Source organism: Amblyomma maculatum, chromosome 2 (assembly GCF_055883805.1).
Source record: "Amblyomma maculatum isolate TAMU_Amacu chromosome 2, ASM5588380v1, whole genome shotgun sequence".
NCBI classification, from domain to species: domain Eukaryota; kingdom Metazoa; phylum Arthropoda; class Arachnida; order Ixodida; family Ixodidae; genus Amblyomma; species Amblyomma maculatum.
The window spans coordinates 182,421,865-182,438,166 of NC_139345.1; the positions used below are offsets into that span (position 1 = coordinate 182,421,865).

At 43.6% G+C, this 16,302-nt stretch overlaps 1 pseudogene; it reads left to right on the forward strand.

Annotated features, from left to right (window-relative positions):
* The first annotated feature begins 551 nt into the window (after positions 1-551).
* On the forward strand, positions 552-15,186 carry LOC146200552 (uncharacterized; annotated as a pseudogene).
* The last annotated feature ends 1,116 nt before the right edge of the window (positions 15,187-16,302 follow it).

The following is a 16,302-nucleotide window of genomic DNA, read 5'->3' on the forward strand; positions in this document are numbered from 1 at the left end:
GTAAAGTTCACAGGATAGAATAGCAAAACCACCTTCTTTGTCAGCCGGCAGCACGACCAGGTCCTGTTCCTTGATGTAGGACTCGACGCGCTTGAGAGGTAGCTTGGAAGATCCTGGCTTTGAGCATTGCAAAACGTCGACTCCTTCTGAAATGCAGCGGTCGTGTTCCAGTTGCGTTGCACGCTGCGATACTTGGCGTACCATCGCAAGTAGTTGTGCAGCTGACGGCTTGGGCTCCACAGCAAACTTTGGTCCCAACGATAGAACTCTTGACACGTCATCTGGAAGGTCCAGGGCCTCCAGGGTGTGGACTGTGCTTCGGGCTGCCTTCGTCTTGCTCGAAAGGTCGGCCCGTAGTTGTAGCAGGTGTTGAGCCCACAAGCATTCGGTAGCTTGAGCAGTGATATGCTGGTATTCACGAAGAGTTCGCCAGGCTGTCTGACTTCCGCCTATCGGGATAAGTTGAGCCTCGAGGCACTGCCTGTAAAGCCGGGCTTGCCTGTACCACTCTGACTTTGCAAGCTTGCGCGCCCTCATGCCGTGACCAGCCGATGGGACGAATCCTCCAAAAAATCCTCCAATGCTCAAAGCCAGGATCTTCCAAGCTACCCCTCAAGCGCGTCGAGTCCTACATCAAGGAACAGGACCTGGTCGTGCTGCCGGCTGACAAAGAAGGTGGTTTTGCTATTCTATCCTGTGAACTTTACAAGTCCAAGGCGGGCGAAGCCGTGTCTTCTGTATTTCACTGCCGCAATGAAATAATGATGTCAAAAGTTAAAGCTAAAGCGAAGAAGCTATGCAACAAGCTAAACCTTACCAAGCTGGCTAAAGAAATAGGCGAATCACGGAAAGATTTTTTAGACGTGTTTTTCAGTGCAAAAACCCATAAACCAGAAAAACCATTCAGAGTGATCATTTCTGAAACCGGCACATGGCAAAAAACTGTTTCAATGTACTTACAAAGCAAACTTAACCTTTTGCCGCTTGACGATCCTTTTATGGTTAAGAAATGTGACGAAATTTTAGACTTCGTTCGGTTGCGCTCTAATGACAGCATTGTTGCATTTTCTGTGGATGTTAAGGATCTTTATTACTCGCTGCCGAACGACAAGGTGATGTGCTGTGTAGAGGAGTACATAGATGAGTTCGGGTGTGTTGCTTTCCAGAACTCGGCGGGTCTGTCGGCGAGCAGGTTTTTAGAAATTTTAGCTATTTACTTGCAGTCAACGTTTATTAACTGGGAAGGAAAACCCTACCTTCAGAAAGAAGGGATATGCATCGGGTCGTGCATAGCGCCGATTCTGAGTAATCTGTTTTTATCCAAACTTGACAAGGCTGTTTCCAGCCACCTTGAAAGCTTGGACGTAATCAAGGTCTTTAGATTTGTTGATGATTTTTTTGTTCTTGTTAAGTGTGACCATGGCTCTCTTGAGCCAAAGGCTCAAAGCATTGTAACTATCATGAAAGAGCATTTTAAACCGCTTGTTCTAACATGCGAATTGCCCATTAATAACTCCATTAGATTTTTAGATATTAACTTCACCTTTCACGCTCATCACATATGCTGGGCCTATCAGCCGCGTAGCGACAAGCCGATGCTGCCATATCACTCCGCTCATTCTAAACTTGTGAAAAGAGGTATTATCAATTTATGTTTTCAAAATGCTCTCCGGAAATCTTGTCCACACATGATGAGCGATAGTTTTCAAGAGCAGTCCAGGAGGCTGACTAATGCTGGATATCCCGCCCATGTTCAAGTTTCTGTTGCCGAAAAACTTCTTAAGAACATGAAACCAGAAAATCAATGCCACCCAAATCCGGTTCCTCTGGATCGGAAAAACCTTGTTGTTTTACCATATCTGCACAAGATATCTCACAATTTGAAAAGAATTGGTCAACGAGCGAATGCGACCGTAGTGTTCTCGGCGCCGAAGAAACTTTCTACGTTGTGCAAGCTGAAAGAAACCAACACCAAAAAAGCAGGCGGATGCACAATTAAGCACCAGAAGCCGTACGTCTCGTGCGATGAAGGTGTTGTATATAAAATTCCCTTGTCATGCGGGAAACACTATATCGGCCAGACGGGGAGATGTCTGAACGAGCGCCTAATGGAACACGCTCGCAACGTTAGAAACGGCCGGCAAGGCGGATCGCTAGTTGACCACATTCTCGAATGCAACTCAAAAACCTGTAAGCCTTTCTTTGATAAAAGTGTTGTAATAGGAAAAAGCAGAGAAAGAGTAACGCGCGAAATCATTGAAGCCGAAAAGATAAATAGTTCAGGATGCGCGTGTGTAAGCACACCTTCCATTCTCCTCTCAGATAAAGAGCTTGTCTTTCTAAGGAATTGATACTGTTTGCACATGTGATTCATGTTTTTCTGGCGTGTATATATGATGCTTCAGGAGAATAAAATTTGTTGGAAGTTAGCGCTCGTGGTGTTCGTCTCTCGCTCTTGTGTCCTCGTCTTTTGCTGCGCTATAGTGTATTGGACCCATACGGGCCCCAGGTGGGCTACGTAATGTGTGCTACTTAGGGAGCTATGACGTGGGGAACGCGTTGGGCCCGTGAGGGCAGCCCATACGGGCCACATGCAGGATTTTCAACATGTCCCCAGAGGGGCCCACATTTGCTGCGATCGATCCCAATCTGTATCTGTGTGGGCAGCCCAAATAAGGGCTGTCCGCACTCAATCCTGACAGCCGAATGTATGCAGCATACCAGAATGATTAGCGGGTCCTAGGTTTGTACAGGCAGTGCCGCCCCATTGATCAAGGTTTTAATTATTATGTCGATTACTCCCTCCAATACCCGAATTGTACCAGCGCGGGCTTTGCGGACGCCATTCCGATTCGGGCTGGCCCATGTGCTGCCCTCATGGGTAGAATCTGGCATTTTCGGGGATGTCCACGTTCCATCAATTATCATGTGAGAAACATTGAGCACTTTTTCTTTACCTTGTATTCGCTCAGTAACCTAAGATAAATTAATTCCCAACACTATATTAATGTCGGCTGGCCCAGGTCCCCCCCCCAAATTTGAGTCTGAATATTTATTTCGGTGGTGTGTGTAGAATAATAATCGCGCAGGAAAAATTTGGAGGTAGTTCAGTACATACTCGTGAAGCGGAACAGTTACTGCTGCATATTTTCTGCCAATACTGTATAAATAAAGTAGATTTTGAGTAACAATAGATACCTTTTTATTATTGGCATGGATATGCTTAGGACAGTTATGTGAAAATTCCAGAAGAGGCATTCACCGGCCGTTATAACATGAATTTAATCAATAAAATGGTGCCTTAAAGATAGGTAAGCCCGCCTACGGCCAATTTGGGGCCCGCTGCGGCCTTCCATGGGCAGCCCCAATTGGGCTCATATTTTACCGCATGTAATACGAATATATGTTATATTTCCCGCAAGTGCCCCAAGAAATACCCTGTGTGGTCAGCAGGGGGCCATGCCCACTTTTCAGCCCGGCAGCGAACCATGCAGGACCTATTCGTTTTTTGAGTGGGTAACCTCATTCGGGCCTCTATTTGCTTTAGGCCAATATTTGCATCGGGTCTGCCCTAAAGTGCCCCGCAAGACACCCATGCGGGCAGAAGCGAGAAAGAGCACTTTCCACGTCCGCTACACGCCATAATGAAATTATCTAGGTTTTTGGTGGTAGCCCCATTTGGGGCAGCCCAAGAATTTTCTGCACAAATCTCACATTTCTGTCTGAACTTCCCTCGACTACCCCTCAAGGGTCCCATTTAGGCAATGTGCGGGCATACCCGTATTTAGCCCCGCCGTGGCCCGTGGGGGACCTATTGGGCTTTTGAGTGAGCAGCCCCATTTTGTTTAGCACAGGCTTTTCCTACAAAAAGTTAAAATTTGTTTTGCATCGGCCCTAAAATTCCCCAAGCGGGACCCTTGAGGGCCAGATGAGGGAATATGTACTCAGTTAGCCCTTTCCACGCCTATACGATGCCCAGATGGAAAAAGCAGGGGCAAGCCCAATTTGGTTTGCACACTTGATCCCTAAAGGGGGCCCTCATAAGTGTTATTGTGGTGGCCCCAGCCCAAATTGCCCATACGGGCCCCAGGTGAGCCACGCATTGTGTGCTACTTGGGAAAGGTTAAAAATGAAACATTTGAGATAGACCAAAGCAACCACGTCTGTACAGCTCCCAGCCATGTGGCGCACAATAGGCAATTTTTGGTTTTGCAATTAAGATCTTAAGATCTTAAGATCTTAACTTAAGATCTTAACTTTTCTAATTTACTATTGCCTTTAGACAATAAATGTGATTTGCAAAGTTCTTCGTCTAAAATCCCCATTCCATTTATTTCCAAAAAAAAAAAATCTCACGTGTGTCGTATTTCCAGGCTCTAAAGAAAGCTCGCGAAATGAAAAAAATATCACGCGACTGACGCATTCGTGCGCCGCGATTGTGCTGCTCTCAATCATAGCTTGAGTGAACGAAAATTCTGCTGCTGTGACTCGGCGGCCCAGTCCCAGCTGCAGGCTGTTATGTTGGCGATGGTTGCAGCCAGCGCGGTGAGCTCGCTGTGACTTGCACCGTCACGTGCGCCGACTGGCTAAAGCGGACGAAGAAAACCATCGCAGATATATCGACCTGCCTCTGCAACGGGGTCGCGGATCCAAGGCTGCAGCTGATTTCATTCACTGAAGCCCAGTTTGTGGGCAGCACAATAGTGGCGCACTAATGCGTCAGTCACGTGATATTTTTTGCATTTCGCGGGCATTCTTTACAGCATGAAAAAACGACACACGTGAGATTTCCTTTATCATAAATAAACGGAATGCGGGTTTTAGAAGGAGCCCTCCAACTCTGCTAATCACATTTATTGTCTAAAGGCAATAGTAAATTAGAAAAACTATCTTAACTACTAATTAGTTAATTACAAAACAAAATTGACTGTGGTGAGCCAGATGGCTGGGAGCTTTACACACGTGGTTTCTCTGGCCTATCTCAAATATTTGATTTTTTACCCTTGGCTAAAGTTAGCTTGGACCCTCTGTATATCTAGTGCAAACAAAGAACAACGTGTGAAACAATTTATTGACGTTTCGGCTGTGGAGCAACCTTCGTCGTAAAGTCGACACTAAATTAGAAGGCACAGTTATGTAGAAAGGTGTACGGTAAGATACAAAAAATATCGCACGACAAAGTGTAGACGCATCATCAGGCACGTGGCTACAAGGCGATATGTGAGCCACTCTAGGGGGATAACGTTTTGGAGTAATTAGTATATCTTATAAATGCGGCGGCAGCAGATAAACATACATTCATATAAACATGTATATATTCGTGGATATTCAGGAGTCATAGCATAGTATACACATAGTTCAAAGATAAACAAGTACAACTGCTGGACAGCAAAATTAAAGAAGCGAGATATTACACAATAAAGAAAACAGAAGGCTCAATGAACAGCACATAAATAGGCATGCAAATCTATTACTACCTCCTAAAAGAGGACAATATGCTCCACCAAAGTACAAAATAGAAAAGAATGACGCGCATGCGTTTGCGATATGATAATGCAATTAACGAGAAGCGCCAATAACACAACATTGACAAAGGTACATATTTGGGCGTTCAAATGCTAGGGATCGAACTTGATTTTCCTCCACTTTCATTTAAACCTGAGGACACTGCTTTGAGTTTATAGATAAGAAACGGCTCTCAAATGTCGCGCTCATGATTGCTTCTAAAACCGGATTCGAGAATAGTGGCTGAAATCTGGTCAAATGAATGACCGGGTAGCTAAACATGCTTTGATAGAAGCAGGTTTGGAATTGATTAAACAAGAGCTCTATGATTATTATGAGAAATGAGTTTTTACGCAACATTACACCGCATGCAAACGTTAAACCAATATTGGTTGAAAGTAATTTCCGTAGATAAGACTCTGACTGTCGCTGGAAAATGGATTTGCCGAATGACGTCAAGCTGTTTTCTACTACGCCAAATGGCATATGGTATTCGAAGAATTTGAACAAACTTACCTTCGTCGAATTGATATCCGAAATCCATAAACTCTGCTGCAAGAACTGGGAATGAGCAGCGCATACAACAAGCTAAATATATATGTAAGAAAGCCACAAATACCACTAGTCTAATATAGCCAGTTAAGTGGTGATTCATCTACTGTCACCAAAATGGGTTCAAATTGATAGCTTTAAGAAGCAAAGACTAGATTTCGTGCATGTCGCAAGAGCAAAAAAGTAGCTATAAAAGAAAATCGACAGACAGACAGGAAAATAAGTGGATTAATTTCACCATAGCGCAAAATGAGGCTTTTTATACTCTCTCCTCAACTGACCGCATTGAAGGCCTTTCCCAGGATCGCAAGCAAATGTGATATCAGAAGAGGCGGGGAACCCAAATTCCCGAATCTCCTGCGTTTTCGACAAAATTGTGTCGAACTCAGTGAGAAAACGCAGGTTATCAGAAAGCACATAATTGTATTAACATTGTGCATTATATATTCACGCTGTGAAGCGGTGTTAAAGTCGGCACCTTCAGAGCATCAAAGTAAAAATTGGCCTTGGTTCCGCTACCGATGCCACTTGACCACTGCGAGAAATTTGACAGCTTTCAAAATAGGGCCACATCACTGCGAAACACGACGTCGCGCAGGTTATCAGAAAGCACATAATTGTATTAACATTGTGCATTATATATTCACGCTGTGAAGCGGTGTTAAAGTCGGCACCTTCAGAGCATCAAAGTAAAAATTGGCCTTGGTTCCGCTACCGATGCCACTTGACCACTGCGAGAAATTTGACAGCTTTCAAAATAGGGCCACATCGCAGGTTATCAGAAAGCACATAATTGTATTAACATTGTGCATTATATATTCACGCTGTGAAGCGGTGTTAAAGTCGGCACCTTCAGAGCATCAAAGTAAAAATTGGCCTTGGTTCCGCTACCGATGCCACTTGACCACTGCGAGAAATTTGACAGCTTTCAAAATAGGGCCACATCACTGCGAAACACGACGTCGCACACCACACATCTTCCAACAAGAACTCACGGACACAAATTTCAGAATCGCGAAACACGTGTGCCGCTAAGTAATCGTGTTGGCGAGAGAGGACAGGCCACACCGGAGTTCTGCACCCTCCACTAACCGCCGATCGCGAGAGGGACGTGCTTTCCAGGCACGAGAACGCAACCAGACGTAAGACCTCCCCTAGGAGGAATGGCTACCCCTAAGTGGCGTCCATATCCCGCTGTCGTGAACAAAATATGTATGGGGAACCTGCGCTCCTTAGGTGTCACTGCATTGTTCCATTCGGCGACTAAAACTGCTTCCGTCAGCCGCTTGGGTCATTAAAAGCGCGATCTCACATTTTGGCCGATTAGAGGTCCACGTTTGGCCGCTAACATGTTTTTCTAGCTTCTAACAGTGTAGCCGAGAAAGATGACGCATACCACGTGTGGGTTCAACACAGCGCGGAAGGTGATACCTATTAACACAAAAAGGGGGCGTAAAAAAGCACTATGAATGCAACGAAAACTTCTTGGTTCTCTAGCTAGGTCATGTGTTACGGCGCTGCAATCGGCACGGCAATACTTAGCGCAGGTTCCTTAAAGTTTGGTTGGTTTGTGGGGTCTAACGTCCCAAAGCGACTGAGGCAAGAGAGACGTCGTAGTGGAGGACGCCGGAAATTTCGACCATCTGGGGTTCTTTAACGTGCACTAGGTTCCCTATAGATGACACCATCGCTATTCCGACCCCCCGTTTTGGCATACTGCAAAGGCTACACGGACACCACATAAGTCGCTCAGTAACAAAAATTAATCCGTTAGTACCTTGTCCAGCATTTCGAGCAAAACATTCCTCTCAACTTAGTCATTAGATGATTTCTAAGACCGTCCTCAGCAAACTAACGTCCAAGATCAAACCTCGGCCTAGCTTTCTACAACTTGGCTCATAATTATATTATGCTAAGGCGCAGCGTTCATTGCCCTTCAAGTGCAATTAGTTAATGATCTTTCAATACGGATGGTGAAGAGAGAAAGGAGGGAATTAGCCTTCGTGCGCTCACCATATTCTCAATATGAGAGGTTACATGCTCTGACCGGGGCTGACATTTCCTCGTGCATTAAAAACATCCATGGTGGTGCCTACTCGTTCTTCCTTGGCTCATGGAACATACACACGGGGGATCGGCCAGGCTTCAACTTGCCCGAACAAGATATGACATTACCCACAATGGGAGATTGGACAAAGTTCACTGCATGTGTCAGAATTGCCTTAAGAAAGGATCAATCCTGTCTGCTTCTTCCTCGTCATCTCTTTTTACCTGCAAAGCGGGTCTCCGACAATACAAATGCACAGTGCACAAAGCCAATTAGGCCATATATCTTGAGTTATATTAGAGACAATGATAGAGACAGAGACAACTATGAACCCAGTGCCTCTAGAACCAGTGGTATTGTGCCGTTTATGGCTTGATGTTGCTTTCACAAACGAACATGCTTTCCGGATTCGAACGGTCGACAGCCCTGCCTATGAAAACTGTGGCTTTGAAAAGAAGTTGACCATCTCCTGTGTTAATGCCCTGCGTTTGTGAATGAAAGACATAAGTAGCGTTGTGCGCTGGACCTCCTGGATATTCGCCATTTAACGCCAGATAAAGTCCTTGTCCGTGGTCACAACAGTCTACTGCCTTCATGACATACAATTACTGTTTTGTTACCTGACAGCATCTGGCTTGACTGGCAAGTTGTGACTGCATTCCCCATCTTCTTTCTCCTTTCCTCTTTAACCCCTTTCCTTTTCCTACGTGTAGGGTAGCCAACCGGAAGCTTTTTGTTAACATCCTTACCTTCCTTCTTCCGATCGATCAATCAATCGATATTTCTACTTGTCTGCCAATCTATCTAATAGTCTGTCTTGCTGTCTGCATATATATATATATATATATATATATATATATATATATATATAGATTTTGCTCCTTTAGATCTGCACTGAATAAAAATTATTTCTTCACACACATTACAGTCGGAACAGGGGCCACTGGGCAAGACCCTGCATATTGTAGCTTGAAGTAGCACCCCCAAGTATACATCGACAGCCGTGTGTTTTTCGAACATCATGCTTAATGTAAACTTTATCGCCATCACAACAAAGAAAGATAAAGGACAAGAGTATAAAGCTGATCGCGTGCACAGCACTAGAAATGCACATAAAGAATAGAAACGACATAGAGTACAATACACTAAAAAATTTACAATGACACCAGAATAGACACGCAAATGCATGTCAGAGGTAACACCTAATTCTTTCCGATGTCTTAGAGACATATATCAATAATTGCGATTATGTTAAGGTAATTTCCTATGTCATAGGATAAGGAGTACTAATGATATGAGCTACGGAAAAAGAATAGAAACCAGTGTAATAGGTATAGAGTATTGTGTAGAGTGGTGTGTATTGATGCAGATTAAAGACTACAAGCAGCTGTTGATTATTTGTTTTAACTGCAGTTTTGTACCCGCATAATAATTTGAATGGGTGCAGTACATCAACAGACAAAATAACATATTGATTAAAGTACGGAAGCGCATGGGAATGTCATAGTACTTTTGGAATCAATCTGATAGCACGTTTTTTTGCAAGTAATAGCTTGTTGAGTGGCTTGTTGGGCAAGTTGGTTGAACATTATTTTGAAGCAGCACTAGAATACGGACAGATAGGAAGAGACAAACACACATTGCGCTCGTCGCGTGTTTGGCTCTTTCTATATTTTTGTATTTTAGCGCTGATTAAAAAAAAAACTGCTAAAGGCTGAATACGTGTCCACACGCACTCTTCATATCTCATCTTCTTATGAAATCCCAACTTCTCTGGGATTCCCGTGCATGTGCTAAAGGACACTCCCAAGTCGAAACCTACCGCCTGAACTACGTTTCTCTTCTAGCAATTGACTGCAACTTGATATTTGTCCAGTTTGGCTCCCTGAGTGGCCTGGCTGAAGATTTTGTTTACTTCCCTTTATCCCCACCCTTCACAGAAACGTGTAGGACGCGAGAGCATTACGTTGTCCTTCAGAATCGCAACGCCCTCATTTACCACAGTGTAAGAGATTTTTATGTATTAGATGCCCACGTGAGGTTGTGGGATGCCCGTGCAGAATATTGTGCTCCACGTTGGCCGGTACCAACTCTGACAGGATACTCAATGCTACCCATAGCTGCCCACAGCTTACGCCAACGCAGTCCATGCCAGGAGCGGGTGCCTAAGGCCTGCTCTCTAAACTCCAAAGCTCATCTGACATCAAAGCCGTTTATTTTATTTCTTCATTTTTAATTATTCACGGAAGAGATACTTATTGTGTAAGGACATTCTACAATACACGGGTGACTTAAAATTTGCTTCCATCCAAGCACGACCACAGGCACCAGATTTGAGGCTGCATACTTGGTAGCGGTGCCTGCCATTTTCATTGAGGCTAACTGGTCATGAAAGGCAAGCAGTTGCGAGTCGAGTCGACATACGTAGCCCAGTGCATTTTGGTAATACCTTTATAAAACTTGCACAACACACTCTGTGGAGCTCTTGTAGTGCTCCAGAAGCTCATGAAGCTTAGATCAGGAAAGCTTATTTTTTCCTCACCATCGAAATATCTATAGCGCTGACGACGTAAAGCTTAACTGTTACATAGCCTCTGAAGCAAACTCTGCGGTATGTATATTTATGGCAATGTCTGTGCATTGGCTCCTTTTATTTCTCCTCGTTTGTCTTTCCACTCTGTTTCTTGTGGCGCAATTCCGTTGTAAATCTAGAATCGCAGAGGTAAAGCGCATTTGTTCCTAAGCGATCCTAACGATCTGGGCCTCCTGTTTGCCAGGAGTCAGGACAGTCTGAAGGGCGGTAGGGCGTAGCATTTTCTTTTACTCTTTCTCCACCCTGATAAACCAAGGCTTGTTGAAAAAAGTTTTCTACGGATCATTAAACCGCATAAAAATCCTAAAACAATAGCTGAAGTAAATCATTTTCGTAGCTATAATTCTGTCTGTGGACGGAAAATATATTTGACGAATGACGTCAAGCTGTTTACTACATACCAGATGACATATTGTATTCGAAGTAGTTAAACAAACTTACAGTCATCAAATTCATGTCCAGAATCCAAGAACTCGGCTGCAAGAACTGGGAATGAATGGTACACAAATAAGAAATGCACAAATACCACTAGTCTAATATTGCCAGTTAAATGGTAATGGATCTACTGTGACGAAATGCGGTTTCAAATTCAAATCTTTAAGAAGCAAAGAGTAGATTTCGTGCATTGCGCAAGAGCAGAGAAGTGGCTATAAAAGAAAAGCAACAGACAGACAAGTTATTGAAGCGCACTAAATTTCCCCATCGCGCGAAATTATGTTTTTTCTACTTTCTCATCTATCGACCATACTGAAGGCCTGTGCCCTGTATCGGCATCAAATGTGCCTTCCGAAGAAGCAGGGAACCCAAATTCTCTACTTATTTGGACAAAATTGTGTCAACCTGAGCGTGTAAACGCACATTCTCGAAGAGGAGATAATACTATTGAAATTGCCCCTTATATAATCACGCAATGAAGCTGTATTGAAGTGGCCACCTCGAGAGCATCAAAGGGAAAACCTGCCTTGGTTCCCGCACCGTTGTCACTTGATCACTGCGGGAAATTTGCAAGCTTTTCTACTGTTCAAAATTGGGTATCATCACTGCGAAACACGGCGTCGCACACCACCCATCTGCCAACCAGGACTCATGGACAAAAATTTCACATGACAACGCAAACGGATGTCAGACCTCCGTTAAGGGGAGTGGCAACGACCATGTACATGAAAGTGGCGTCCCTATTCCGTTGACGCGAACAACGTGTGTATAGATGACAGACCCGCCATCCCGGCCACACGTTCTGGCATACTGCGCAGATTACATGGGCACCACATTATTCGCTCAGTTACAAAAACCGATCCTTTAGGGCCTTCGCCAGCATCTTCGAACAAAACATTCATCTCGACGAAATGACTGCATAATTTCTCACTCTGTTCTCTAAAACTGCCGCCCAAGATCAAAACTCGGCCTAAATTTCTACAGCGCCGCTTATAATTATGTTGTTCGGGCGCAGCTTTCATTGTGCTTCGAAGCGCAATTAGAATGGTACGCAATATACATGAGTGGTTTCGTAATACGGATGTTGAAGGGAGAAAAGAAGGGAATTAGCCTTCGTGCGCATGACATATCCTGAATACGAGAGGTTGGATGCTCTCACCGGGGCTGACATTTCCTGGCGCATCAAAACCGTCCATGGTGGTGCCTTCTTCTTCTTCTTCTTTGGCTCATGAATGTTGTTGTTTTCCGCTAAATTGATGGCACATACCCACACAGGGGGATCGGCGGGAATTTCGGTCCAGCAATGTTTGTTTTGAGACGTGTAATTACATCGCCAAAAAATCAAACGGTTGCTAGGAAAGAGAGAAGCGAAGTAAAATATGGAAAACCGAAATAAAAAGGAGAATTTATAGCACACGCATGAGGTGAACACTGTGCGATTTGTAGCTATACTGAATAAGAAATTGAAAGGATATTAGTAAGGCAGATGTTTACATGCTATAAAATGTTTTAAATGGTGTAAAAATTAGAGCTGTGGCTGTATCTAAGCATGGTCGTACCAAGCGATAATAAAATCACTGTGCTCAAATTAAGTCTCAGCTGTTGCAACGGCTTCTCCAAATATCGTGTTCTCATCATGGCGAAACGGTGGCAAAACAGCAAGAATGTTCTGTTGATTCCGTTACACCACATAATGCGCAGACAGGAGTAAACGCGAAACCAGACCTGTGCATATAAACCTACAGAGGCGGAATACGGCAGCGCAGCCTTATTAGAGAGACTTCAATCTGCTGTGATTGACATGGGTTCCTGCTCCATTGCATACATGAGATACTGGTAGTCATCCGATGTTAAAATAGCTAGAGTCTGCGTGCTTAATATGGAGCGCCTACGATATCGCGCTGCTGTTAATTACGCTGTTGCCGGGAGGACAGGGCAACACAGGGCCATTCAAAGATTCTTTAGCTAGTGTATCATCAACCTCACTGTCTGTCCCATCGCTGTAGCCTGGTACCCACACCATATGTATGAGGCTGGAATTTGAAGGGAGCAATGAAAGAAAGGTGTTTAGGATTGGCGAATCCACATTCGAAGAAAGCGACGAGCACAAGGAATAAGAGTCTGTAATAGCAGCCACTGCACAGTATGGTGGGTCTAGTTTGTGCAGAGCAAGCACCACCGCCAAGAACTCCGCCTGAAAAATATGGGTGAAATTCGGAAGTCAAACAGAAAAAGCCCAATCTAGAAGCGTACAGTATATATTCTACCGCCTGCCTTTACATGACACTGAAGGCATCGGTTGCTATCATTACGCTAATGGGAAACCTTTCTAAATTATCTTATAATAATCCATTTAATCCATTTCCTCCAATACAGTGCAAGCTGTATTTGTGCACAATATTCACTTATATGTCCTATTTATCTTTTTAGGCCCCAAGTTGAACACGGTACTGTTGATGTTGCAACGCAAATAAACATGGGAGCCCGTGTGGAAGTTCAAAATGCGGATGCCAATTTCTTTTATGAGGCGCCTCCACTAGATGAAGACAGCACTGATGATTACAGCCCTTTGGACGAGCTTAGTACGCAAATTTCACAGCATTGCTTCTTCCTAGCTAGTCTCGAGCAGTAACAGAACAAAGATTGAAGATACCAAAAGTAATTCCGATCTTTCTGCTGACCGCCAGTCATAAATGGACATTTGCATGCATGTTATTCCGATGTTTGCTATCACCTTTCAGTTTTAATTTTTGTTTTTTTTATTCAGGCTAGGAACTGATCATCCCTCACAGGAAGGACATCCCGAAGCACGGAATAAGAACCGTATTTTCTTTGTGGAAGCAAAAATTTCTGACCCAGCTTTTTGAGGTCTGCAATGTGTGCCTTGCACCTTGTGAAGTAGTCATACACAATTTCTGACCCAGCTTTTTGAGGTCTGCAATGTGTGCCTTGCACCTTGTGAAGTAGTCATACACTTTGAAGAGACTGTACTTGCAAGTGAAGAGTGAATGTGGATCAGGGCACCATCATTTTTGGACGAACCAAGCAATTGTGCACCGACAGCCTCTTCTCAACCAGAAGATATGTACACCCATCTTGTTTTCAGGAAACAATGCAGTGACACCTCTTAGGATCCTGGCTTCATTTACGGTGCAAGTTATCACCAACAGAACGTTTTTCAACATACAGCGTTCTTATTTGTGGCCAGCTGTCAAAAAAAGTAAGCATGCGGCTGTAAGATTTTTCTCCAGGAAATGGGCTCACATATAATTTTTATTTTAGGTTTAGGAAGAAGAGCAAGCTGTTTTCTTGGAATGAGCCCACGGAAGAGGTGTCACACTTGATAGGGACGGGCGTGCGGATTCCCCAGGATTTAGTGCGAAATTTGGCACGTACACACTTCTAGATGTGGAGCAGAACGCAATACTTGAAGTTGTACAGGTGTGGTTAACTTTTGACTATAAATATGCTTTCTGCCAGGACTTCCCACTGTTCGTCATTCTTTATCATTACGGTACTCATTTTCACATGTAAAAGTATCGTATCTTTCAGTTCAATAAAACTGGTGGAAGCTACCGAATGGAACGACGAGGCCTAGAGCTTGCTTTGGCACACCTCGAAAGTCATGGTATTGAAATTCAAAGAATGGTTACTAACAGGCATTCGCAGATAAAGTCATTCTCTACGAAAGAAAGAGGTACCATCTAACATGAATTTGATGTCTGGCACGTAGCAAAAGGTACCATGAGAAGCTTTCATTGCTCAGTGTATAGGAAGATGTTTCTAAATGCTCATCATGGTTTTATTATGGTCGTCGTTTAGGTGTTACCAAGAAACTCCGTGCAGCTGCGAAAAAAGCTGGCCAAGAAGATATTTAGCCGTGGATAAAATCCATTAACAACCACCTCTACTGGGCGACAGCGTCAAGCGATGGACACAAAGAGCTTTTTGTGCCAAAATGTACATCGCTGCTCAATCATATTAAGAATTTCCACACACATGAGCAGGAACTTTTCCAGTTTGTCTTCACGGAGACGTTGAACCCAGAGAGTGACTCAAAGCAGGTACTTCTTTCTGGCTGTTATTTGGGGCTGCTTTTCCTGGAAATGTTTTAAATACCTTTTCATCATTCTGATAACGCACTCCTTCCACATGCTACGCCTTGTCCACTTAAAGCTGTTTGCTTGCAATTTAACGGATGAAACTTCTCTTGGCACATAGTATAACTGCGGCCAGCAAAACAAAGTCTGTATAGAAGCGCTGCATTATTGGCCCATTAGGGATAACTTCAGCTGAATACTTTGCATTTTAGATTGGCATTCAAGAGTGTAAGTGCCTGATTCCCAGACTTCACCAAAACAAATTTCTGATATGTGGGAGAAACTTGAAGTTGTGTATCTTTTTTTTCAACTTTGCATTTCAGTTGCATTTCTCTAGCATGGTGAAAAATTATTATGTAGTTTCGTTTATAGTTTTTCCCTTGAGATCTTGTCTGCATATTTAAATTATTTCACAAAGCATGCCTCATGCCATCTGCATGGTGCTGTGCGATGCAGGTTTGTTGCTAAGGAAGATCCTTTTACCACTTTTTTCTTCAAGACTCCAAGGCATAAAAAAAAAATGGAAGGAGGTAGCAACAGCCAAAGTTCTCCTGGCTGCCATGCCATAGCTGTCAACCATGTTTCAAATATATAGATTGGAATCATTTCACTCTCTGCTGCTCCATTTTCTCTAAAATTCGGCCAGTATTCTAACCCTGAGAAGAAAGCCAGGTAACTTCCCCACACTGAGTGTTCATAGCATTTTCTGCCTGATTGAAGCCATGCAAATGAAAAATCTACCTCATACATTTAGCAGGAAACAGATAGCAAACAGATATACTGCACATTTTCTGGGAGAGAATTCGCCTTTCCTGCAGTTTTTGTCTGAATAAGAAAGCATCGTCTGGCAAGTTAATTACACTACATGAATAAGATGGTATGTTTCAGGCTAGCACTTGTTGAAAAAGCATTGGCCTATGTCTACCGTAATGTAGCTACCAGAAACTAATCCACAGTTGTGCTGTACTGTGCTACTAATACTGAACTACCCCTAAAAAGTCTTGACTATGCAGCTGTTCTCATTACACAGTCAACTTTAGTATGTTTGCTGCCGCAAGGTACTCATCAGT